The following is a 27,055-nucleotide window of genomic DNA, read 5'->3' on the forward strand; positions in this document are numbered from 1 at the left end:
CGCCCTGTGGTGCAACAGATGTCCCTTTCTCCAAAAATGTACTCAATGGGACCGTAATGTTGCAACCACACCAAAGTTGACCTGCTGTGAGGAAAAAACCAGTTAGTATATTTCAAACATGAAAAATGTCATTTTAAACTCAACATGAAAAACCAAAATTCCAAAAGTATAAAACACAAAAAAATTCTTGCGAAAGAAAGAAATTGTATCGAGCTCCACACCCTCCTCCCGCCCTGTGGTGCAACAGATGTCCCTTTCTCCAAAAATGTACTCAATGGGAGCGTAATGTTGCAACCACACCCAAGTTGACCTGCTGTGAGGAAAAAACGAGTTAGTACATTTCAAACATGAAAAATGTCATTTTAAAATCAACATGAAAAACAAAAATTCCAAAAGTATAAAACACAAAAAAATTCTTACGAAAGAAAGAAATTGTATCGAGCTCCACACCCTCCTCCCGCCCTGTGGTGCAACAGATGTCCCTTTCTCCAAAAATGTACTCAATGGGACCGTAATGTTGCAACCACACCCAAGTTGACCTGCTGTGAGGAAAAAACGAGTTAGTACATTTCAAACATGAAAAATGTCATTTTAAAATCACCATGAAAAACCAAAATTCCAAAAGTATAAAACACAAAAAAATTCTTACGAAAGACAGAAATTGTATCGAGCTCCACACCCTCCTCCCGCCCTGTGGTGCAACAGATGTCCCTTTCTCCAAAAATGTACTCAATGGGACCGTAATGTTGCAACCACACCCAAGTTGACTTGCTGTGAGGAAAAAACGAGTTAGCACATTTCAAACATGAAAATGGACATTTTAAAATCAACATGAAAAACCAAAATTCCAAAAGTATACAACACAAAAAAATGCTTACCAAAGAAAGAAATTGTATCGAGCTCCGCACCCTCCTCCCGCCCTGTGGTGCAACAGATGTTCCTTTCTCCAAAAATGTACTCAATGGGACCGTAATGTTGCAACCACACCCAAGTTGACCTGCTGTGAGGAAAAAACGAGTTAGTACATTTCAAACATGAAAAATGTCATTTTAAAATCACCATGAAAAACCAAAATTCCAAAAGTATAAAACACAAAAAATTCTTACCAAAGAAAGAAATTGTATCGAGCTCCGCACCCTCCTCCCGCCCTGTGGTGCAACAGATGTCCCTTTCTCCAAAAATGTACTCAATGGGACCGTAATGTTGCAACCACACCCAAGTTGACCTGCTGTGAGAAAAAAACGAGTTAGTACATTTCAAACATGAAAAATGTCATTTTAGAATCACCATGAAAAACCAAAATTCCAAAAGTATAAAACACAATTAAAACACAAAAAAATTCTTACGAAAGAAAGAAATTGTATCGAGCTCCGCACCCTCCTCCCGCCCTGTAGTGCAACAGATGTCCCTTTCTCCAAAAATGTACTCAATGGGACCGCAATGTTGCAACCACACCCAAGTTGACCTGCTGTGAGGAAAAAACGAGTTAGTACATTTCAAACATGAAAAATGGCATTTTAAAATCACCATGAAAAACCAAAATTCTAAAAGTATAAAACACAATTAAAACACAAAAAAATTCTTACGAAAGAAAGAAATTGTATCGAGCTCCGCACCCTCCTCCCGCCCTGTAGTGCAACAGATGTCCCTTTCTCCAAAAATGTACTCAATGGGACCGCAATGTTGCAACCACACCCAAGTTGACCTGCTGTGAGGAAAAAACGAGTTAGTACATTTCAAACATGAAAAATGGCATTTTAAAATCACCATGAAAAACCAAAATTCTAAAAGTTTAAAACACAAAAAAATTCTTACCAAAGAAAGAAATTGTATCGAGCTCCGCACCCTCCTCCCGCCCTGTGGTGCAACAGATGTCCCTTTCTCCAAAAATGTACTCAATGGGACCGTAATGTTGCAACCACACCCAAGTTGACCTGCTGTGAGGAAAAAACGAGTTAGTACATTTCAAACATGAAAAATGTCATTTTAAAATCACCATGAAAAACCAAAATTCCAAAAGTTTAAAACACAAAAATATTCTTACGAAAGAAAGAAATTGTATCGAGCTGCGCACCCTCCTCCCGCCCTGTGGTGCAACAGATGTCCCTTTCTCCAAAAATGTACTCAATGGGACCGTAATGTTGCAACCACACCCAAGTTGACCTGCTGTGAGGAAAAAACGAGTTAGTACATTTCAAACATGAAAATTTCATTTTAAAATCACCATGAAAAACAAAAATTCCTAAAGTTTAAAACACAAAAAAATTCTTACGAAAGAAAGAAATTGTATCGAGCTCCCCACCCTCCTCCCGCCCTGTGGTGCAACATATGTCCCTTTCTCCAAAAATGTACTCAATGGGACCGTAATGTTGAAACCACACCCAAGTTGACCTGCTGTGAGGAAAAAACGAGTTAGTACATTTCAAACATGAAAAATGTCATTTTAAAATCACCATGAAAAACAAAAATTCCAAAAGTATAAAACACAAAAAAATTCTTACCAAAGAAAGAAATTGTATCGAGCTCCGCACCCTCCTCCCGCCCAGTGGTGCAACAGATGTCCCTATCTCCAAAAATGTACTCAATCAGACCGTAGTGTTGCAACCACACCCAAGTTGACCTGCTGTGAGGAAAAAACGAGTTAGTACATTTCAAACATGAAAAATGTCATTTTAAAATCACCATGAAAAACCAAAATTCCAAAAGTATAAAACACAAAAAATTCTTACCAAAGAAAGAAATTGTATCGAGCTCCGCACCCTCCTCCCGCCCTGTGGTGCAACAGATGTCCCTTTCTCCAAAAATGTACTCAATGGGACCGTAATGTTGCAACCACACCCAAGTTGACCTGCTGTGAGAAAAAAACGAGTTAGTACATTTCAAAAATGAAATATGTCATTTTAAAATCACCATGAAAAACCAAAATTCCAAAAGTTTAAAACACAAAAAAATTCTTACCAAAGAAAGAAATTGTATCGAGCTCCGCACCCTCCTCCCGCCCAGTGGTGCAACAGATGTCCCTATCTCCAAAAATGTACTCAATCAGACCGTAATGTTGCAACCACACCCAAGTTGACCTGCTGTGAGGAAAAAACGAGTTAGTACATTTCATACATGAAAAATGTCATATTAAAATCAACATGAAAAACAAAAATTCCAAATGTATAAAACACAAAGAAATTCTTACGAAAGAAAGAAATTGTATGAGCTCCACACCCTCCTCCCGCCCTGTGGTGCAACAGATATCCCTTTCTCCAAAAATGTACTCAATGGGACCGTAATGTTGCAACCACACCCAAGTTGACCTGCTGTGAGGAAAAAACGAGTTAGTATATTTCAAACATGAGAAATGTCATTTTAAAATCACCATGAAAAACCAAAATTCCAAAAGTATAAAACACAAAAAAATTCTTACCAAAGAAAGAAATTGTATCGAGCTCCACACCCTCCTCCCGCCCTGTAGTGCAACAGATGTCCCTTTCTCCAAAAATGTACTCAATGGGACCGTAATGTTGCAACAACACCCAAGTTGACCTGCTGTGAGGAAAAAACGATTAGCACATTTCAAACATGAAAATGGTCATTTTAAAATCAACATGAAAAACCAAAATTCCAAAAGTATAAAACACAAAAAAATTCTTACGAAAGAAAGAAATTGTATCGAGCTCCACACCCTCCTCCCGCCCTGTGGTGCAACAGATGTCCCTTTCTCCAAAAATGTACTCAATGGGAGCGTAATGTTGCAACCACACCCAAGTTGACCTGCTGTGAGGAAAAAAAGAGTTAGCACATTTCAAACATGAAAAATGTCATTTTAAAATCAACATGAAAAACCAAAATTCCAAAAGTATAAAACACAAAAAAATTCTTACCAAAGAAAGAAATTGTATCGAGCTCCACACCCTCCTCCCGCCCTGTGGTGCAACAGATGTTCCTTTCTCCAAAAATGTACTCAATGGGACCGTAATGTTGCAACCACACCCAAGTTGACCTGCTGTGAGGAAAAAACGAGTTAGTACATTTCAAACATGAAAAATGTCATTTTAGAATCACCATGAAAAACCAAAATTCCAAAAGTTTAAAACACAATTAAAACACAAAAAAATTCTTACGAAAGAAAGAAATTGTATCGAGCTCCGCACCCTCCTCCCGCCCTGTAGTGCAACAGATGTCCCTTTCTCCAAAAATGTACTCAATGGGACCGTAATGTTGCAACCACACCCAAGTTGACCTGCTGTGAGGAAAAAACGAGTTAGTACATTTCAAACATGAAAAATGTCATTTTAAAATCACCATGAAAAACCAAAATTCCAAAAGTATAAAACACAAAAAAATTCTTACCAAAGAAAGAAATTGTATCGAGCTCCGCACCCTCCTCCCGCCCTGTGGTGCAACAGATGTCCCTTTCTCCAAAAATGTACTCAATGGGACCGTAATGTTGCAACCACACCCAAGTTGACCTGCTGTGAGAAAAAAACGAGTTAGTACATTTCAAACATGAAAAATGTCATTTTAAAATCACCATGAAAAACCAAAATTCCAAAAGTATAAAACAGAAAAAAATTCTTACGAAAGAAAGAAATTGTATCGAGCTCCACACCCTCCTCCCGCCCTGTGGTGCAACAGATGTCCCTTTCTCCAAAAATGTACTCAATGGGACCGTAATGTTGCAACCACACCAAAGTTGACCTGCTGTGAGTAAAAAACCAGTTAGTATATTTCAAACATGAAAAATGTCATTTTAAAATCAACATGAAAAACCAAAATTCCAAAAGTATAAAACACAAAATAATTCTTACGAAAGAAAGAAATTGTATCGAGCTCCACACCCTCCTCCCGCCCTGTGGTGCAACAGATGTCCCTTTCTCCAAAAATGTACTCAATGGGACCGTAATGTTGCAACCACACCCAAGTTGACCTGCTGTGAGGAAAAAACGAGTTAGTACATTTCAAACATGAAAAATGTCATATTAAAATCAACATGAAAAACAAAAATTCCAAAAGTATAAAACACAAAAAAATTCTTACGAAAGAAAGAAATTGTATGAGCTCCACACCCTCCTCCCGCCCTGTGGTGCAACAGATGTCCCTTTCTCCAAAAATGTACTCAATGGGACCGTAATGTTGCAACCACACCCAAGTTGACCTGCTGTGAGGAAAAAACGAGTTAGTATATTTCAAACATGAAAAATGTCATTTTAAAATCACCATGAAAAACCAAAATTCCAAAAGTATAAAACACAAAAAAATTCTTACCAAAGAAAGAAATTGTATCGAGCTCTACACCCTCCTCCCGCCCTGTGGTGCAACAGATGTTCCTTTCTCCAAAAATGTACTCAATGGGACCGTAATGTTGCAACCACACCCAAGTTGACCTGCTGTGAGGAAAAAACGAGTTAGTACATTTCAAACATGAAAAATGTCATTTTAAAATCACCATGAAAAACCAAAATTCCAAAAGTTTAAAACACAAAAAAATTCTTACCAAAGAAAGAAATTGTATCGAGCTCCGCACCCTCCTCCCGCCCTGTAGTGCAACAGATGTCCCTTTCTCCAAAAATGTACTCAATGGGACCGTAATGTTGCAACCACACCCAAGTTGACCTGCTGTGAGGAAAATACGAGTTAGTACATTTCAAACATGACAAATGTCATTTTAAAATCACCATGAAAAACCAAAATTCCAAAAGTATAAAACACAAAAAAATTCTTACCAAAGAAAGAAATTGTATAGAGCTCCGCACCCTCCTCCCGCCCTGTGGTGCAACAGATGTCCCTTTCTCCAAAAATGTACTCAATGGGACCGTAATGTTGCAACCACACCCAAGTTGACCTGCTGTGAGGAAAAAACGAGTTAGTACATTTCAAACATGAAAAATGTCATTTTAAAATCACCATGAAAAACCAAAATTCCAAAAGTATAAAACACAAAAAAATTCTCACGAAAGAAAGAAATTGTATCGAGCTCCACAACCTCCTCCCGCCCTGTGGTGCAACAGATGTCCCTTTCTCCAAATATGTACTCAATGGGACCGTAATGTTGCAACCACACCAAAGTTGACCTGCTGTGAGGAAAAAACCAGTTAGTATATTTCAAACATGAAAAATGTCATTTTAAACTCAACATGAAAAACCAAAATTCCAAAAGTATAAAACACAAAAAAATTCTTGCGAAAGAAAGAAATTGTATCGAGCTCCACACCCTCCTCCCGCCCTGTGGTGCAACAGATGTCCCTTTCTCCAAAAATGTACTCAATGGGAGCGTAATGTTGCAACCACACCCAAGTTGACCTGCTGTGCGGAAAAAACGAGTTAGTACATTTCAAAAATGAAAAATGTCATTTTAAAATCAACATAAAAAACAAAAATTCCAAAAGTATAAAACACAAAAAAATTCTTACGAAAGAAAGAAATTGTATCGAGCTCCACACCCTCCTCCCGCCCTGTGGTGCAACAGATGTCCCTTTCTCCAAAAATGTACTCAATGGGACCGTAATGTTGCAACCTCACCCAAGTTGACCTGCTGTGAGGAAAAAACGAGTTAGTACATTTCAAACATGAAAAATGTCATTTTAAAATCACCATGAAAAACCAAAATTCCAAAAGTATAAAACAAAAAAATTCTTACAAAAGAAAGAAATTGTATCGAGCTCCACACCCTCCTCCCGCCCTGTGGTGCAACAGATGTCCCTTTCTCCAAAAATGTACTCAATGGGACCGTAATGTTGCAACCACACCCAAGTTGACTTGCTGTGAGGAAAAAACGAGTTAGCACATTTCAAACATGAAAATGGTCATTTTAAAATCAACATGAAAAACCAAAATTCCAAAAGTATACAACACAAAAAAATGCTTACCAAAGAAAGAAATTGTATCGAGCTCCGCACCCTCCTCCCGCCCTGTGGTGCAACAGATGTCCCTTTCTCCAAAAATGTACTCAATGGGACCGTAATGTTGCAACCACACCCAAGTTGACCTGCTGTGAGGAAAAAACGAGTTAGTACATATCAAACATGAAAAATGTCATTTTAAAATCACCATGAAAAACCAAAATTCCAAAAGTATAAAACACAAAAAATTCTTACCAAAGAAAGAAATTGTATCGAGCTCCGCACCCTCCTCCCGCCCTGTGGTGCAACAGATGTCCCTTTCTCCAAAAATGTACTCAATGGGACCGTAATGTTGCAACCACACCCAAGTTGACCTGCTGTGAGAAAAAAACGAGTTAGTACATTTCAAACATGAAAAATGTCATTTTAGAATCACCATGAAAAACCAAAATTCCAAAAGTTTAAAACACAATTAAAACACAAAAAAATTCTTACGAAAGAAAGAAATTGTATCGAGCTCCGCACCCTCCTCCCGCCCTGTAGTGCAACAGATGTCCCTTTCTCCAAAAATGTACTCAATGGGACCGCAATGTTGCAACCACACCCAAGTTGACCTGCTGTGAGGAAAAAACGAGTTAGTACATTTCAAACATGAAAAATGGCATTTTAAAATCACCATGAAAAACCAAAATTCTAAAAGTTTAAAACACAAAAAAATTCTTACCAAAGAAAGAAATTGTATCGAGCTCCGCACCCTCCTCCGCCCTGTGGTGCAACAGATGTCCCTTTCTCCAAAAATGTACTCAATGGGACCGTAATGTTGCAACCACACCCAAGTTGACCTGCTGTGAGGAAAAAACGAGTTAGTACATTTCAAACATGAAAAATGTCATTTTAAAATCACCATGAAAAACCAAAATTCCAAAAGTTTAAAACACAAAAATATTCTTACGAAAGAAAGAAATTGTATCGAGCTGCGCACCCTCCTCCCGCCCTGTGGTGCAACAGATGTCCCTTTCTCCAAAAATGTACTCAATGGGACCGTAATGTTGCAACCACACCCAAGTTGACCTGCTGTGAGGAAAAAACGAGTTAGTACATTTCAAACATGAAAATTTCATTTTAAAATCACCATGAAAAACAAAAATTCCTAAAGTTTAAAACACAAAAAAATTCTTACGAAAGAAAGAAATTGTATCGAGCTCCGCACCCTCCTCCCGCCCTGTGGTGCAACAGATGTCCCTTTCTCCAAAAATGTACTCAATGGGACCGTAATGTTGCAACCACACCCAAGTTGACCTGCTGTGAGGAAAAAACGAGTTAGTACATTTCAAACATGAAAAATGTCATTTTAAAATCACCATGAAAAACAAAAATTCCAAAAGTATAAAACACAAAAAAATTCTTACCAAAGAAAGAAATTGTATCGAGCTCCGCACCCTCCTCCCGCCCAGTGGTGCAACAGATGTCCCTATCTCCAAAAATGTACTCAATCAGACCGTAGTGTTGCAACCACACCCAAGTTGACCTGCTGTGAGGAAAAAACGAGTTAGTACATTTCAAACATGAAAAATGTCATTTTAAAATCACCATGAAAAACCAAAATTCCAAAAGTATAAAACACAAAAAATTCTTACCAAAGAAAGAAATTGTATCGAGCTCCGCACCCTCCTCCCGCCCTGTGGTGCAACAGATGTCCCTTTCTCCAAAAATGTACTCAATGGGACCGTAATGTTGCAACCACACCCAAGTTGACCTGCTGTGAGAAAATAACGAGTTAGTACATTTCAAAATTGAAAAATGTCATTTTAAAATCACCATGAAAAACCAAAATTCCAAAAGTTTAAAACACAAAAAAATTCTTACGAAAGAAAGAAATTGTATCGAGCTCCGCACCCTCCTCCCGCCCTGTAGTGCAACAGATGTCCCTTTCTCCAAAAATGTACTCAATGGGACCGTAATGTTGCAACCACACCCAAGTTGACCTGCTGTGAGGAAAAAACGAGTTAGTACATTTCAAACATGAAAAATGTCATTTTAAAATCACCATGAAAAACCAAAATTCCAAAAGTATAAAACACAAAAAAATTCTTACCAAAGAAAGAAATTGTATCGAGCTCCGCACCCTCCTCCCGCCCTGTGGTGCAACAGATGTCCCTTTCTCCAAAAATGTACTCAATGGGACCGTAATGTTGCAACCACACCCAAGTTGACCTGCTGTGAGAAAAAAACGAGTTAGTACATTTCAAACATGAAAAATGTCATTTTAAAATCACCATGAAAAACCAAAATTCCAAAAGTATAAAACAGAAAAAAATTCTTACGAAAGAAAGAAATTGTATCGAGCTCCACACCCTCCTCCCGCCCTGTGGTGCAACAGATGTCCCTTTCTCCAAAAATGTACTCAATGGGACCGTAATGTTGCAACCAAACCAAAGTTGACCTGCTGTGAGTAAAAAACCAGTTAGTATATTTCAAACCTGAAAAATGTCATTTTAAAATCAACATGAAAAACCAAAATTCCAAAAGTATAAAACACAAAATATTTCTTACGAAAGAAAGAAATTGTATCGAGCTCCACACCCTCCTCCCGCCCTGTGGTGCAACAGATGTCCCTTTCTCCATAAATGTACTCAATGGGAGCGTAATGTTGCAACCACACCCAAGTTGACCTGCTGTGAGGAAAAAACGAGTTAGTACATTTCATACATGAAAAATGTCATATTAAAATCAACATGAAAAACAAAAATTCCAAATGTATAAAACACAAAGAAATTCTTACGAAAGAAAGAAATTGTATGAGCTCCACACCCTCCTCCCGCCCTGTGGTGCAACAGATATCCCTTTCTCCAAAAATGTACTCAATGGGACCGTAATGTTGCAACCACACCCAAGTTGACCTGCTGTGAGGAAAAAACGAGTTAGTATATTTCAAACATGAGAAATGTCATTTTAAAATCACCATGAAAAACCAAAATTCCAAAAGTATAAAACACAAAAAAATTCTTACCAAAGAAAGAAATTGTATCGAGCTCCACACCCTCCTCCCGCCCTGTAGTGCAACAGATGTCCCTTTCTCCAAAAATGTACTCAATGGGACCGTAATGTTGCAACAACACCCAAGTTGACCTGCTGTGAGGAAAAACGATTAGCACATTTCAAACATGAAAATGGTCATTTTAAAATCAACATGAAAAACCAAAATTCCAAAAGTATAAAACACAAAAAAATTCTTACGAAAGAAAGAAATTGTATCGAGCTCCACACCCTCCTCCCGCCCTATGGTGCAACAGATGTCCCTTTCTCCAAAAATGTACTCAATGGGAGCGTAATGTTGCAACCACACCCAAGTTGACCTGCTGTGAGGAAAAAAAGAGTTAGCACATTTCAAACATGAAAAATGTCATTTTAAAATCAACATGAAAAACCAAAATTCCAAAAGTATAAAACACAAAAAAATTCTTACCAAAGAAAGAAATTGTATCGAGCTCCACACCCTCCTCCCGCCCTGTAGTGCAACAGATGTTCCTTTCTCCAAAAATGTACTCAATGGGACCGTAATGTTGCAACCACACCCAAGTTGACCTGCTGTGAGGAAAAAACGAGTTAGTACATTTCAAACATGAAAAATGTCATTTTAAAATCACCATGAAAAACCAAAATTCCAAAAGTTTAAAACACAAAAAAATTCTTACCAAAGAAAGAAATTGTATCGAGCTCCGCACCCTCCTCCCGCCCTGTAGTGCAACAGATGTCCCTTTCTCCAAAAATGTACTCAATGGGACCGTAATGTTGCAACCACACCCAAGTTGAAGTGCTGTGAGGAAAATACGAGTTAGTACATTTCAAACATGACAAATGTCATTTTAAAATCACCATGAAAAACCAAAATTCCAAAAGTATAAAACACAAAAAAATTCTTACCAAAGAAAGAAATTGTATAGAGCTCCGCACTCTCCTCCCGCCCTGTGGTGCAACAGATGTCCCTTTCTCCAAAAATGTACTCAATGGGACCGTAATGTTGCAACCACACCCAAGTTGACCTGCTGTGAGGAAAAAACGAGTTAGTACATTTCAAACATGAAAAATGTCATTTTAAAATCACCATGAAAAACCAAAATCCCAAAAGTATAAAACACAAAAAAATTCTCACGAAAGAAAGAAATTGTATCGAGCTCCACAACCTCCTCCCGCCCTGTGGTGCAACAGATGTCCCTTTCTCCAAAAATGTACTCAATGGGACCGTAATGTTGCAACCACACCAAAGTTGACCTGCTGTGAGGAAAAAACCAGTTAGTATATTTCAAACATGAAAAATGTCATTTTAAACTCAACATGAAAAACCAAAATTCCAAAAGTATAAAACACAAAAAAATTCTTGCGAAAGAAAGAAATTGTATCGAGCTCCACACCCTCCTCCCGCCCTGTGGTGCAACAGATGTCCCTTTCTCCAAAAATGTACTCAATGGGAGCGTAATGTTGCAACCACACCCAAGTTGACCTGCTGTGAGGAAAAAACGAGTTAGTACATTTCAAACATGAAAAATGTCATTTTAAAATCAACATGAAAAACAAAAATTCCAAAAGTATAAAACACAAAAAAATTCTTACGAAAGAAAGAAATTGTATCGAGCTCCACACCCTCCTCCCGCCCTGTGGTGCAACAGATGTCCCTTTCTCCAAAAATGTACTCAATGGGACCGTAATGTTGCAACCACACCCAAGTTGACCTGCTGTGAGGAAAAAACGAGTTAGTACATTTGAAACATGAAAAATGTCATTTTAAAATCACCATGAAAAACCAAAATTCCAAAAGTATAAAACACAAAAAAATTCTTACGAAAGACAGAAATTGTATCGAGCTCCACACCCTCCTCCCGCCCTGTGGTGCAACAGATGTCCCTTTCTCCAAAAATGTACTCAATGGGACCGTAATGTTGCAACCACACCCAAGTTGACTTGCTGTGAGGAAAAAACGAGTTAGCACATTTCAAACATGAAAATGGTCATTTTAAAATCAACATGAAAAACCAAAATTCCAAAAGTATACAACACAAAAAAATGCTTACCAAAGAAAGAAATTGTATCGAGCTCCGCACCCTCCTCCCGCCCTGTGGTGCAACAGATGTCCCTTTCTCCAAAAATGTACTCAATGGGACCGTAATGTTGCAACCACACCCAAGTTGACCTGCTGTGAGGAAAAAACGAGTTAGTACATTTCAAACATGAAAAATGTCATTTTAAAATCACCATGAAAAACCAAAATTCCAAAAGTATAAAACACAAAAAAATTCTTACGAAAGAAAGAAATTGTATCGAGCTCCACACCCTCCTCCCGCCCTATGGTGCAACAGATGTCCCTTTCTCCAAAAATGTACTCAATGGGAGCGTAATGTTGCAACCACACCCAAGTTGACCTGCTGTGAGGAAAAAAAGAGTTAGCACATTTCAAACATGAAAAATGTCATTTTAAAATCAACATGAAAAACCAAAATTCCAAAAGTATAAAACACAAAAAAATTCTTACCAAAGAAAGAAATTGTATCGAGCTCCACACCCTCCTCCCGCCCTGTGGTGCAACAGATGTTCCTTTCTCCAAAAATGTACTCAAAGGGACCGTAATGTTGCAACCACACCCAAGTTGACCTGCTGTGAGGAAAAAACGAGTTAGTACATTTCAAACATGAAAAATGTCATTTTAAAATCACCATGAAAAACCAAAATTCCAAAAGTTTAAAACACAAAAAAATTCTTACCAAAGAAAGAAATTGTATCGAGCTCCGCACCCTCCTCCCGCCCTGTAGTGCAACAGATGTCCCTTTCTCCAAAAATGTACTCAATGGGACCGTAATGTTGCAACCACACCCAAGTTGACCTGCTGTGAGGAAAATACGAGTTAGTACATTTCAAACATGACAAATGTCATTTTAAAATCACCATGAAAAACCAAAATTCCAAAAGTATAAAACACAAAAAAATTCTTACCAAAGAAAGAAATTGTATAGAGCTCCGCACTCTCCTCCCGCCCTGTGGTGCAACAGATGTCCCTTTCTCCAAAAATGTACTCAATGGGACCGTAATGTTGCAACCACACCCAAGTTGACCTGCTGTGAGGAAAAAACGAGTTAGTACATTTCAAACATGAAAAATGTCATTTTAAAATCACCATGAAAAACCAAAATCCCAAAAGTATAAAACACAAAAAAATTCTCACGAAAGAAAGAAATTGTATCGAGCTCCACAACCTCCTCCCGCCCTGTGGTGCAACAGATGTCCCTTTCTCCAAAAATGTACTCAATGGGACCGTAATGTTGCAACCACACCAAAGTTGACCTGCTGTGAGGAAAAAACCAGTTAGTATATTTCAAACATGAAAAATGTCATTTTAAACTCAACATGAAAAACCAAAATTCCAAAAGTATAAAACACAAAAAAATTCTTGCGAAAGAAAGAAATTGTATCGAGCTCCACACCCTCCTCCCGCCCTGTGGTGCAACAGATGTCCCTTTCTCCAAAAATGTACTCAATGGGAGCGTAATGTTGCAACCACACCCAAGTTGACCTGCTGTGAGGAAAAAACGAGTTAGTACATTTCAAACATGAAAAATGTCATTTTAAAATCAACATGAAAAACAAAAATTCCAAAAGTATAAAACACAAAAAAATTCTTACGAAAGAAAGAAATTGTATCGAGCTCCACACCCTCCTCCCGCCCTGTGGTGCAACAGATGTCCCTTTCTCCAAAAATGTACTCAATGGGACCGTAATGTTGCAACCACACCCAAGTTGACCTGCTGTGAGGAAAAAACGAGTTAGTACATTTGAAACATGAAAAATGTCATTTTAAAATCACCATGAAAAACCAAAATTCCAAAAGTATAAAACACAAAAAAATTCTTACGAAAGACAGAAATTGTATCGAGCTCCACACCCTCCTCCCGCCCTGTGGTGCAACAGATGTCCCTTTCTCCAAAAATGTACTCAATGGGACCGTAATGTTGCAACCACACCCAAGTTGACTTGCTGTGAGGAAAAAACGAGTTAGCACATTTCAAACATGAAAATGGTCATTTTAAAATCAACATGAAAAACCAAAATTCCAAAAGTATACAACACAAAAAAATGCTTACCAAAGAAAGAAATTGTATCGAGCTCCGCACCCTCCTCCCGCCCTGTGGTGCAACAGATGTCCCTTTCTCCAAAAATGTACTCAATGGGACCGTAATGTTGCAACCACACCCAAGTTGACCTGCTGTGAGGAAAAAACGAGTTAGTACATTTCAAACATGAAAAATGTCATTTTAAAATCACCATGAAAAACCAAAATTCCAAAAGTATAAAACACAAAAAATTCTTACCAAAGAAAGAAATTGTATCGAGCTCCGCACCCTCCTCCCGCCCTGTGGTGCAACAGATGTCCCTTTCTCCAAAAATGTACTCAATGGGACCGTAATGTTGCAACCACACCCAAGTTGACCTGCTGTGAGAAAAAAACGAGTTAGTACATTTCAAACATGAAAAATGTCATTTTAGAATCACCATGAAAAACCAAAATTCCAAAAGTTTAAAACACAATTAAAACACAAAAAAATTCTTACGAAAGAAAGAAATTGTATCGAGCTCCGCACCCTCCTCCCGCCCTGTAGTGCAACAGATGTCCCTTTCTCCAAAAATGTACTCAATGGGACCGCAATGTTGCAACCACACCCAAGTTGACCTGCTGTGAGGAAAAAACGAGTTAGTACATTTCAAACATGAAAAATGGCATTTTAAAATCACCATGAAAAACCAAAATTCTAAAAGTATAAAACACAATTAAAACACAAAAAAATTCTTACGAAAGAAAGAAATTGTATCGAGCTCCGCACCCTCCTCCCGCCCTGTAGTGCAACAGATGTCCCTTTCTCCAAAAATGTACTCAATGGGACCGCAATGTTGCAACCACACCCAAGTTGACCTGCTGTGAGGAAAAAACGAGTTAGTACATTTCAAACATGAAAAATGGCATTTTAAAATCACCATGAAAAACCAAAATTCTAAAAGTTTAAAACACAAAAAAATTCTTACCAAAGAAAGAAATTGTATCGAGCTCCGCACCCTCCTCCCGCCCTGTGGTGCAACAGATGTCCCTTTCTCCAAAAATGTACTCAATGGGACCGTAATGTTGCAACCACACCCAAGTTGACCTGCTGTGAGGAAAAAACGAGTTAGTACATTTCAAACATGAAAAATGTCATTTTAAAATCACCATGAAAAACCAAAATTCCAAAAGTTTAAAACACAAAAATATTCTTACGAAAGAAAGAAATTGTATCGAGCTGCGCACCCTCCTCCCGCCCTGTGGTGCAACAGATGTCCCTTTCTCCAAAAATGTACTCAATGGGACCGTAATGTTGCAACCACACCCAAGTTGACCTGCTGTGAGGAAAAAACGAGTTAGTACATTTCAAACATGAAAATTTCATTTTAAAATCACCATGAAAAACAAAAATTCCTAAAGTTTAAAACACAAAAAAATTCTTACGAAAGAAAGAAATTGTATCGAGCTCCGCACCCTCCTCCCGCCCTGTGGTGCAACAGATGTCCCTTTCTCCAAAAATGTACTCAATGGGACCGTAATGTTGCAACCACACCCAAGTTGACCTGCTGTGAGGAAAAAACGAGTTAGTACATTTCAAACATGAAAAATGTCATTTTAAAATCACCATGAAAAACAAAAATTCCAAAAGTATAAAACACAAAAAAATTCTTACCAAAGAAAGAAATTGTATCGAGCTCCGCACCCTCCTCCCGCCCAGTGGTGCAACAGATGTCCCTATCTCCAAAAATGTACTCAATCAGACCGTAGTGTTGCAACCACACCCAAGTTGACCTGCTGTGAGGAAAAAACGAGTTAGTACATTTCAAACATGAAAAATGTCATTTTAAAATCACCATGAAAAACCAAAATTCCAAAAGTATAAAACACAAAAAATTCTTACCAAAGAAAGAAATTGTATCGAGCTCCGCACCCTCCTCCCGCCCTGTGGTGCAACAGATGTCCCTTCTCCACAAATGTACTCAATGGGACCGTAATGTTGCAACCACACCCAAGTTGACCTGCTGTGAGAAAAAAACGAGTTAGTACATTTCAAAAATGAAAAATGTCATTTTAAAATCACCATGAAAAACCAAAATTCCAAAAGTTTAAAACACAAAAAAATTCTTACGAAAGAAAGAAATTGTATCGAGCTCCGCACCCTCCTCCCGCCCTGTAGTGCAACAGATGTCCCTTTCTCCAAAAATGTACTCAATGGGACCGTAATGTTGCAACCACACCCAAGTTGACCTGCTGTGAGGAAAAAACGAGTTAGTACATTTCAAACATGAAAAATGTCATTTTAAAATCACCATGAAAAACCAAAATTCCAAAAGTATAAAACACAAAAAAATTCTTACCAAAGAAAGAAATTGTATCGAGCTCCGCACCCTCCTCCCGCCCTGTGGTGCAACAGATGTCCCTTTCTCCAAAAATGTACTCAATGGGACCGTAATGTTGCAACCACACCCAAGTTGACCTGCTGTGAGAAAAAAACGAGTTAGTACATTTCAAACATGAAAAATGTCATTTTAAAATCACCATGAAAAACCAAAATTCCAAAAGTATAAAACAGAAAAAAATTCTTACGAAAGAAAGAAATTGTATCGAGCTCCACACCCTCCTCCCGCCCTGTGGTGCAACAGATGTCCCTTTCTCCAAAAATGTACTCAATGGGACCGTAATGTTGCAACCACACCAAAGTTGACCTGCTGTGAGTAAAAAACCAGTTAGTATATTTCAAACCTGAAAAATGTCATTTTAAAATCAACATGAAAAACCAAAATTCCAAAAGTATAAAACACAAAAAAATTCTTACCAAAGAAAGAAATTGTATCGAGCTCCACACCCTCCTCCCGCCCTGTAGTGCAACAGATGTCCCTTTCTCCAAAAATGTACTCAATGGGACCGTAATGTTGCAACAACACCCAAGTTGACCTGCTGTGAGGAAAAACGATTAGCACATTTCAAACATGAAAATGGTCATTTTAAAATCAACATGAAAAACCAAAATTCCAAAAGTATAAAACACAAAAAAATTCTCACGAAAGAAAGAAATTGTATCGAGCTCCACACCCTCCTCCCGCCCTGTGGTGCAACAGATGTCCCTTTCTCCAAAAATGTACTCAATGGGAGCGTAATGTTGCAACCACACCCAAGTTGACATGCTGTGAGGAAAAAAAGAGTTATCACATTTCAAACATGAGAAATGTCATTTTAAAATCAACATGAAAAACCAAAATTCCAAAAGTATAAAACACAAAAAAATTCTTACCAAAGAAAGAAATTGTATCGAGCTCCACACCCTCCTCCCGCCCTGTGGTGCAACAGATGTTCCTTTCTCCAAAAATGTACTCAATGGGACCGTAATGTTGCAACCACACCCAAGTTGACCTGCTGTGAGGAAAAAACGAGTTAGTACATTTCAAACATGAAAAATGTCATTTTAAAATCACCATGAAAAACCAAAATTCCAAAAGTTTAAAACACAAAAAAAATCTTACCAAAGAAAGAAATTGTATCGAGCTCCGCACCCTCCTCCCGCCCTGTAGTGCAACAGATGTCCCTTTCTCCAAAAATGTACTCAATGGGACCGTAATGTTGCAACCACACCCAAGTTGACCTGCTGTGAGGAAAATACGAGTTAGTACATTTCAAACATGACAAATGTCATTTTAAAATCACCATGAAAAACCAAAATTCCAAAAGTATAAAACACAAAAAAATTCTTACCAAAGAAAGAAATTGTATAGAGCTCCGCACTCTCCTCCCGCCCTGTGGTGCAACAGATGTCCCTTTCTCCAAAAATGTACTCAATGGGACCGTAATGTTGCAACCACACCCAAGTTGACCTGCTGTGAGGAAAAAACGAGTTAGTACATTTCAAACATGAAAAATGTCATTTTAAAATCACCATGAAAAACCAAAATCCCAAAAGTATAAAACACAAAAAAATTCTCACGAAAGAAAGAAATTGTATCGAGCTCCACAACCTCCTCCCGCCCTGTGGTGCAACAGATGTCCCTTTCTCCAAAAATGTACTCAATGGGACCGTAATGTTGCAACCACACCAAAGTTGACCTGCTGTGAGGAAAAAACCAGTTAGTATATTTCAAACATGAAAAATGTCATTTTAAACTCAACATGAAAAACCAAAATTCCAAAAGTATAAAACACAAAAAATTTCTTGCGAAAGAAAGAAATTGTATCGAGCTCCACACCCTCCTCCCGCCCTGTGGTGCAACAGATGTCCCTTTCTCCAAAAATGTACTCAATGGGAGCGTAATGTTGCAACCACACCCAAGTTGACCTGCTGTGAGGAAAAAACGAGTTAGTACATTTCAAACATGAAAAATGTCATTTTAAAATCAACATGAAAAACAAAAATTCCAAAAGTATAAAACACAAAAAAATTCTTACGAAAGAAAGAAATTGTATCGAGCTCCACACCCTCCTCCCGCCCTGTGGTGCAACAGATGTCCCTTTCTCCAAAAATGTACTCAATGGGACCGTAATGTTGCAACCACACCCAAGTTGACCTGCTGTGAGGAAAAAACGAGTTAGTACATTTCAAACATGAAAAATGTCATTTTAAAATCACCATGAAAAACCAAAATTCCAAAAGTATAAAACACAAAAAAATTCTTACGAAAGACAGAAATTGTATCGAGCTCCACACCCTCCTCCCGCCCTGTGGTGCAACAGATGTCCCTTTCTCCAAAAATGTACTCAATGGGACCGTAATGTTGCAACCACACCCAAGTTGACTTGCTGTGAGGAAAAAACGAGTTAGCACATTTCAAACATGAAAATGGTCATTTTAAAATCAACATGAAAAACCAAAATTCCAAAAGTATACAACACAAAAAAATGCTTACCAAAGAAAGAAATTGTATCGAGCTCCGCACCCTCCTCCCGCCCTGTGGTGCAACAGATGTCCCTTTCTCCAAAAATGTACTCAATGGGACCGTAATGTTGCAACCACACCCAAGTTGACCTGCTGTGAGGAAAAAACGAGTTAGTACATTTCAAACATGAAAAATGTCATTTTAAAATCACCATGAAAAACCAAAATTCCAAAAGTATAAAACACAAAAAATTCTTACCAAAGAAAGAAATTGTATCGAGCTCCGCACCCTCCTCCCGCCCTGTGGTGCAACAGATGTCCCTTTCTCCAAAAATGTACTCAATGGGACCGTAATGTTGCAACCACACCCAAGTTGACCTGCTGTGAGAAAAAAACGAGTTAGTACATTTCAAACATGAAAAATGTCATTTTAGAATCACCATGAAAAACCAAAATTCCAAAAGTTTAAAACACAATTAAAACACAAAAAAATTCTTACGAAAGAAAGAAATTGTATCGAGCTCCGCACCCTCCTCCCGCCCTGTAGTGCAACAGATGTCCCTTTCTCCAAAAATGTACTCAATGGGACCGCAATGTTGCAACCACACCCAAGTTGACCTGCTGTGAGGAAAAAACGAGTTAGTACATTTCAAACATGAAAAATGGCATTTTAAAATCACCATGAAAAACCAAAATTCTAAAAGTATAAAACACAATTAAAACACAAAAAAATTCTTACGAAAGAAAGAAATTGTATCGAGCTCCGCACCCTCCTCCCGCCCTGTAGTGCAACAGATGTCCCTTTCTCCAAAAATGTACACAGTGGGACCGCAATGTTGCAACCACACCCAAGTTGACCTGCTGTGAGGAAAAAACGAGTTAGTACATTTCAAACATGAAAAATGGCATTTTAAAATCACCATGAAAAACCAAAATTCTAAAAGTTTAAAACACAAAAAAATTCTTACCAAAGAAAGAAATTGTATCGAGCTCCGCACCCTCCTCCCGCCCTGTGGTGCAACAGATGTCCCTTTCTCCAAAAATGTACTCAATGGGACCGTAATGTTGCAACCACACCCAAGTTGACCTGCTGTGAGGAAAAAACGAGTTAGTACATTTCAAACATGAAAAATGTCATTTTAAAATCACCATGAAAAACCAAAATTCCAAAAGTTTAAAACACAAAAATATTCTTACGAAAGAAAGAAATTGTATCGAGCTGCGCACCCTCCTCCCGCCCTGTGGTGCAACAGATGTCCCTTTCTCCAAAAATGTACTCAATGGGACCGTAATGTTGCAACCACACCCAAGTTGACCTGCTGTGAGGAAAAAACGAGTTAGTACATTTCAAACATGACAAATGTCATTTTAAAATCACCATGAAAAACCAAAATTCCAAAAGTATAAAACACAAAAAAATTCTTACCAAAGAAAGAAATTGTATAGAGCTCCGCACTCTCCTCCCGCCCTGTGGTGCAACAGATGTCCCTTTCTCCAAAAATGTACTCAATGGGACCGTAATGTTGCAACCACACCCAAGTTGACCTGCTGTGAGGAAAAAACGAGTTAGTACATTTCAAACATGAAAAATGTCATTTTAAAATCACCATGAAAAACCAAAATCCCAAAAGTATAAAACACAAAAAAATTCTCACGAAAGAAAGAAATTGTATCGAGCTCCACAACCTCCTCCCGCCCTGTGGTGCAACAGATGTCCCTTTCTCCAAAAATGTACTCAATGGGACCGTAATGTTGCAACCACACCAAAGTTGACCTGCTGTGAGGAAAAAACCAGTTACTATATTTCAAACATGAAAAATGTCATTTTAAACTCAACATGAAAAACCAAAATTCCAAAAGTATAAAACACAAAAAATTTCTTGCGAAAGAAAGAAATTGTATCGAGCTCCACACCCTCCTCCCGCCCTGTGGTGCAACAGATGTCCCTTTCTCCAAAAATGTACTCAATGGGACAGTAATGTTGCAACCACACCCAAGTTGACCTGCTGTGAGGAAAAAACGAGTTAGTACATTTCAAACATGAAAAATGTCATTTTAAAATCAACATGAAAAACAAAAATTCCAAAAGTATAAAACACAAAAAAATTCTTACGAAAGAAAGAAATTGTATCGAGCTCCACACCCTCCTCCCGCCCTGTGGTGCAACAGATGTCCCTTTCTCCAAAAATGTACTCAATGGGACCGTAATGTTGCAACCACACCCAAGTTGACCTGCTGTGAGGAAAAAACGAGTTAGTACATTTCAAACATGAAAAATGTCATTTTAAAATCACCATGAAAAACCAAAATTCCAAAAGTATAAAACACAAAAAAATTCTTACGAAAGACAGAAATTGTATCGAGCTCCACACCCTCCTCCCGCCCTGTGGTGCAACAGATGTCCCTTTCTCCAAAAATGTACTCAATGGGACCGTAATGTTGCAACCACACCCAAGTTGACTTGCTGTGAGGAAAATACGAGTTAGCACATTTCAAACATGAAAATGGTCATTTTAAAATCAACATGAAAAACCAAAATTCCAAAAGTATACAACACAAAAAAATGCTTACCAAAGAAAGAAATTGTATCGAGCTCCGCACCCTCCTCCCGCCCTGTGGTGCAACAGATGTCCCTTTCTCCAAAAATGTACTCAATGGGACCGTAATGTTGCAACAACACCCAAGTTGACCTGCTGTGAGGAAAAAACGAGTTAGTACATTTCAAACATGAAAAATGTCATTTTAAAATCACCATGAAAAACCAAAATTCCAAAAGTATAAAACACAAAAAATTCTTACCAAAGAAAGAAATTGTATCGAGCTCCGCACCCTCCTCCCGCCCTGTGGTGCAACAGATGTCCCTTTCTCCAAAAATGTACTCAATGGGACCGTAATGTTGCAACCACACCCAAGTTGACCTGCTGTGAGAAAAAAACGAGTTAGTACATTTCAAACATGAAAAATGTCATTTTAGAATCACCATGAAAAACCAAAATTCCAAAAGTTTAAAACACAATTAAAACACAAAAAAATTCTTACGAAAGAAAGAAATTGTATCGAGCTCCGCACCCTCCTCCCGCCCTGTAGTGCAACAGATGTCCCTTTCTCCAAAAATGTACTCAATGGGACCGCAATGTTGCAACCACACCCAAGTTGACCTGCTGTGAGGAAAAAACGAGTTAGTACATTTCAAACATGAAAAATGGCATTTTAAAATCACCATGAAAAACCAAAATTCTAAAAGTATAAAACACAAAATAATTCTTACCAAAGAAAGAAATTGTATCGAGCTCCACACCCTCCTCCAGCCCTGTGGTGCAACAGATGTCCCTTTCTCCAAAAATGTACTCAATGGGACCGTAATGTTGCAACCACACCCAAGTTGACCTGCTGTGAGTAAAAAACCAGTTAGTATATTTCAAATATGAAAAATGTCATTTTAAAATCAACATGAAAAACCAAAATTCCGTAAGTATAAAACACAAAAAAATTCTTATGAAAGAAAGAAATTGTATCGAGCTCCACACCCTCCTCCCGCCCTGTGGTGCAACAGATGTCCCTTTCTCCAAAAATGTACTCAATGGGAGCGTAATGTTGCAACCACACCCAAGTTGACCTGCTGTGAGGAAAAAACGAGTTAGTACATTTCAAACATGAAAAATGTCATTTTAAAATCAACATGAAAAACAAAAATTCCAAAAGTATAAAACACAAAAAAATTCTTACGAAAGAAAGAAATTGTATCGAGCTCCACACCCTCCTCCCGCCCTGTGGTGCAACAGATGTCCCTTTCTCCAAAAATGTACTCAATGGGAGCGTAATGTTGCAACCACACCCAAGTTGACCTGCTGTGAGGAAAAAACGAGTTAGTACATTTCAAACATGAAAAATGTCATTTTAAAATCACCATGAAAAACCAAAATTCCAAAAGTATAAAACACAAAAAAATTCTTACGAAAGACAGAAATTGTATCGAGCTCCACACCCTCCTCCCGCCATGTGGTGCAACAGATGTCCCTTTCTCCAAAAATGTACTCAATGGGACCGTAATGTTGCAACCACACCCAAGTTGACTTGCTGTGAGGAAAAAACGAGTTAGCACATTTCAAACATGAAAATGGTCATTTTAAAATCAACATGAAAAACCAAAATTCCAAAAGTATACAACACAAAAAAATGCTTACCAAAGAAAGAAATTGTATCGAGCTCCGCACCCTCCTCCCGCCCTGTGGTGCAACAGATGTCCCTTTCTCCAAAAATGTACTCAATGGGACCGTAATGTTGCAACCACACCCAAGTTGACCTGCTGTGAGGAAAAAACGAGTTAGTACATTTCAAACATGAAAAATGTCATTTTAAAATCACCATGAAAAACCAAAATTCCAAAAGTATAAAACACAAAAAATTCTTACCAAAGAAAGAAATTGTATCGAGCTCCGCACCCTCCTCCCGCCCTGTGGTGCAACAGATGTCCCTTTCTCCAAAAATGTACTCAATGGGACCGTAATGTTGCAACCACACCCAAGTTGACCTGCTGTGAGAAAAAAACGAGTTAGTACATTTCAAACATGAAAAATGTCATTTTAGAATCACCATGAAAAACCAAAATTCCAAAAGTTTAAAACACAATTAAAACACAAAAAAATTCTTACGAAAGAAAGAAATTGTATCGAGCTCCGCACCCTCCTCCCGCCCTGTAGTGCAACAGATGTCCCTTTCTCCAAAAATGTACTCAATGGGACCGCAATGTTGCAACCACACCCAAGTTGACCTGCTGTGAGGAAAAAACGAGTTAGTACATTTCAAACATGAAAAATGGCATTTTAAAATCACCATGAAAAACCAAAATTCTAAAAGTATAAAACACAAAAAAATTCTTACCAAAGAAAGAAATTGTATCGAGCTCCACACCCTCCTCCCGCCCTGTGGTGCAACAGATGTCCCTTTCTCCAAAAATGTACTCAATGGGACCGTAATGTTGCAACCACACCCAAGTTGACCTGCTGTGAGTAAAAAACCAGTTAGTATATTTCAAATATGAAAAATGTCATTTTAAAATCAACATGAAAAACCAAAATTCCATAAGTATAAAACACAAAAAAATTCTTATGAAAGAAAGAAATTGTATCGAGCTCCACACCCTCCTCCCGCCCTGTGGTGCAACAGATGTCCCTTTCTCCAAAAATGTACTCAATGGGAGCGTAATGTTGCAACCACACCCAAGTTGACCTGCTGTGAGGAAAAAACGAGTTAGAACATTTCAAACATGAAAAATGTCATTTTAAAATCAACATGAAAAACAAAAATTCCAAAAGTATAAAACACAAAAAAATTCTTACGAAAGAAAGAAATTGTATCGAGCTCCACACCCTCCTCCCGCCCTGTGGTGCAACAGATGTCCCTTTCTCCAAAAATGTACTCAATGGGACCGTAATGTTGCAACCACACCCAAGTTGACCTGCTGTGAGGAAAAAACGAGTTAGTACATTTCAAACATGAAAAATGTCATTTTAAAATCACCATGATAAACCAAAATTCCAAAAGTTTAAAACACAAAAAAATTCTTACGAAAAAAAGAAATTGTATCGAGCTCCACACCCTCCTCCCGCCCTGTGGTGCAACAGATGTCCCTTTCTCCAAAAATGTACTCAATGGGACCGTAATGTTGCAACCACACCCAAGTTGACTTGCTGTGAGGAAAAAACGAGTTAGCACATTTCAAACATGAAAATGGTCATTTTAAATTCAACATGAAAAACCAAAATTCCAAAAGTATAAAACACAAAAAAATGCTTACCAAAGAAAGAAATTGTATCGAGCTCCGCACCCTCCTCCCGCCCTGTGGTGCAACAGATGTCCCTTTCTCCAAAAATGTACTCAATGGGACCGTAATGTTGCAACCACACCCAAGTTGACCTGCTGTGAGGAAAAAACCAGTTAGTATATTTCAAACATGAAAAATGTCATTTTAAAATCAACATGAATAACCAAAATTCCAAAAGTATAAAACACAAAAAAATTCTTACGAAAGACAGAAATTGTATCGAGCTCCACACCCTCGTCCCGCCCTGTGGTGCAACAGATGTCCCTTTCTCCAAAAATGTACTCAATGGGAGCGTAATGTTGCAACCACACCCAAGTTGACCTGCTGTGAGGAAAAAACGAGTTAGTACATTTCAAACATGAAAAATGTTATTTTAAAATCAACATGAAAAACAAAATTTCCAAAAGTATGAAACACAAAAAAATTCTTACGAAATAAAGAAATTGTATCGAGCTCCACACCCTCCTCCCGCACTGTGGTGCAACAAATGTCCCTTTCTGCAAAAATGTACTCAATGGGACCGTAATGTTGCAACCACACCCAAGTTGACCTGCTGTGAGGAAAAAACGAGTTAGCACATTTCAAACATGAAAATGGTCATTTTAAAATCAACATGAAAAACCAAAATTCCAAAAGTATAAAATACAAAGAAATGCTTACCAAAGAAAGAAATTGTATCGAGCTCCACACCCTCCTCCTGCCCTGTGGTGCAACAGATGTCCCTTTCTCCAAAAATGTACTCAATGGGACCGTAATGTTGCAACCACACCCAAGTTGACCTGCTGTGAGGAAAAAACGAGTTAGTATATTTCAAACTTGAGAAATATCATTTTAAAATCAACATGAAAAACCAAAATCCCAAAAGTATAAAACACAAAGAAATGCTTACCAAAGAAAGAAATTGTATCGAGCTCCGCACCCTCCTCCCGCACTGTGTTGCAACAGATGTCCCTTCCTCCACAAATGTACTCAATGGGACCGTAATGTTGCAACCACACCCAATTTGACCTGCTGTGAGGAAAATACGAGTTAGTATATTTCAAACTTGAGAAATGTCATTTTAAAATCAACATGAAAAACCAAAATCCCAAAAGTATAAAACACAAAGAAATGCTTACCAAAGAAAGAAATTGTATCGAGCTCCGCACCCTCCTCCCGCCCTGTGGTGCAACAGATGTCCCTTTCTCCAAAAATGTACTCAATGGGACCGTAATGTTGCAACCACACCCAAGTTGACCTGCTGTGAGGAAAAAACCAGTTAGTACATTTCAAACATGAAAAATGTCATTTTAAAATCAACATGAAAAACAAAAATTCCAAAAGTATAAAACACAAAAAAATTCTTACGAAAGAAAGAAATTGTATCGAGCTCCACACCCTCCTCCCGTCCAGTGGTGCAACAGATGTCCCTTTCTCCAAAAATGTACTCAATGGGACCGTAATGTTGCAACCACACCCAAGTTGACCTGCTGTGAGGAAAAAACGAGTTAGTACATTTCAAAATTGAAAAATGTCATTTTAAAATCACCATGAAAAACCAAAATTCCAAAAGTATAAAACACAAAAAAATTCTTACGAAAGAAAGAAATTGTATCGCGCTCCACACCCTCCTCCCGCCCTGTGGTGCAACAGATGTCCCTTTCTCCAAAAATGTACTCAATGGGACCGTAATGTTGCAACCACACCCAAGTTGACTTGCTGTGAGGAAAAAACGAGTTAGCACATTTCAAACATGAAAATGGTCATTTTAAAATCAACATGAAAAACCAAAATTCCAAAAGTATAAAACACAAAAAAATGCTTACCAAAGAAAGAAATTGTATCGAGCTGCGCACCCTCCTCCCGCCCTGTGGTGCAACAGATGTCCCTTTCTCCAAAAATGTACTCAATGGGACCGTAATGTTGCAACCACACCCAAGTTGACCTGCTGTGAGGAAAAAACCAGTTAGTATATTTCAAACATGAAAAATGTCATTTTAAATTCAACATGAAAAACCAAAATTCCAAAAGTATAAAACACAAAAAAATTCTTACGAAAGAAAGAAATTGTATCGAGCTCCACACCCTCCTCCCGCCCTGTGGTGCAACAGATGTCCCTTTCTCCAAAAATGTACTCAATGGGAGCGTAATGTTGCAACCACACCCAAGTTGACCTGCTGTGAGGAAAAAACGAGTTAGTACATTTCAAACATGAAAAATGTCATTTTAAAATCAACATGAAAAACAAAAATTCCAAAAGTATAAAACACAAAAAAATTCTTACGAAAGAAAGAAATTGTATCGAGCTCCACACCCTCCTCCCGCCCTGTGGTGCAACAGATGTCCCTTTCTCCAAAAATGTACTCAATGGGACCGTAATGTTGCAACCACACCCAAGTTGACCTGCTGTGAGGAAAATACGAGTTAGCACATTTCAAACATGAAAATGGTCATTTTAAAATCAACATGAAAAACCAAAATTCCAAAAGTATAAAACA

This window comes from Schistocerca nitens, unplaced genomic scaffold (assembly GCF_023898315.1).
Source record: "Schistocerca nitens isolate TAMUIC-IGC-003100 unplaced genomic scaffold, iqSchNite1.1 HiC_scaffold_373, whole genome shotgun sequence".
In the NCBI taxonomy this organism is placed as follows: domain Eukaryota; kingdom Metazoa; phylum Arthropoda; class Insecta; order Orthoptera; family Acrididae; genus Schistocerca; species Schistocerca nitens.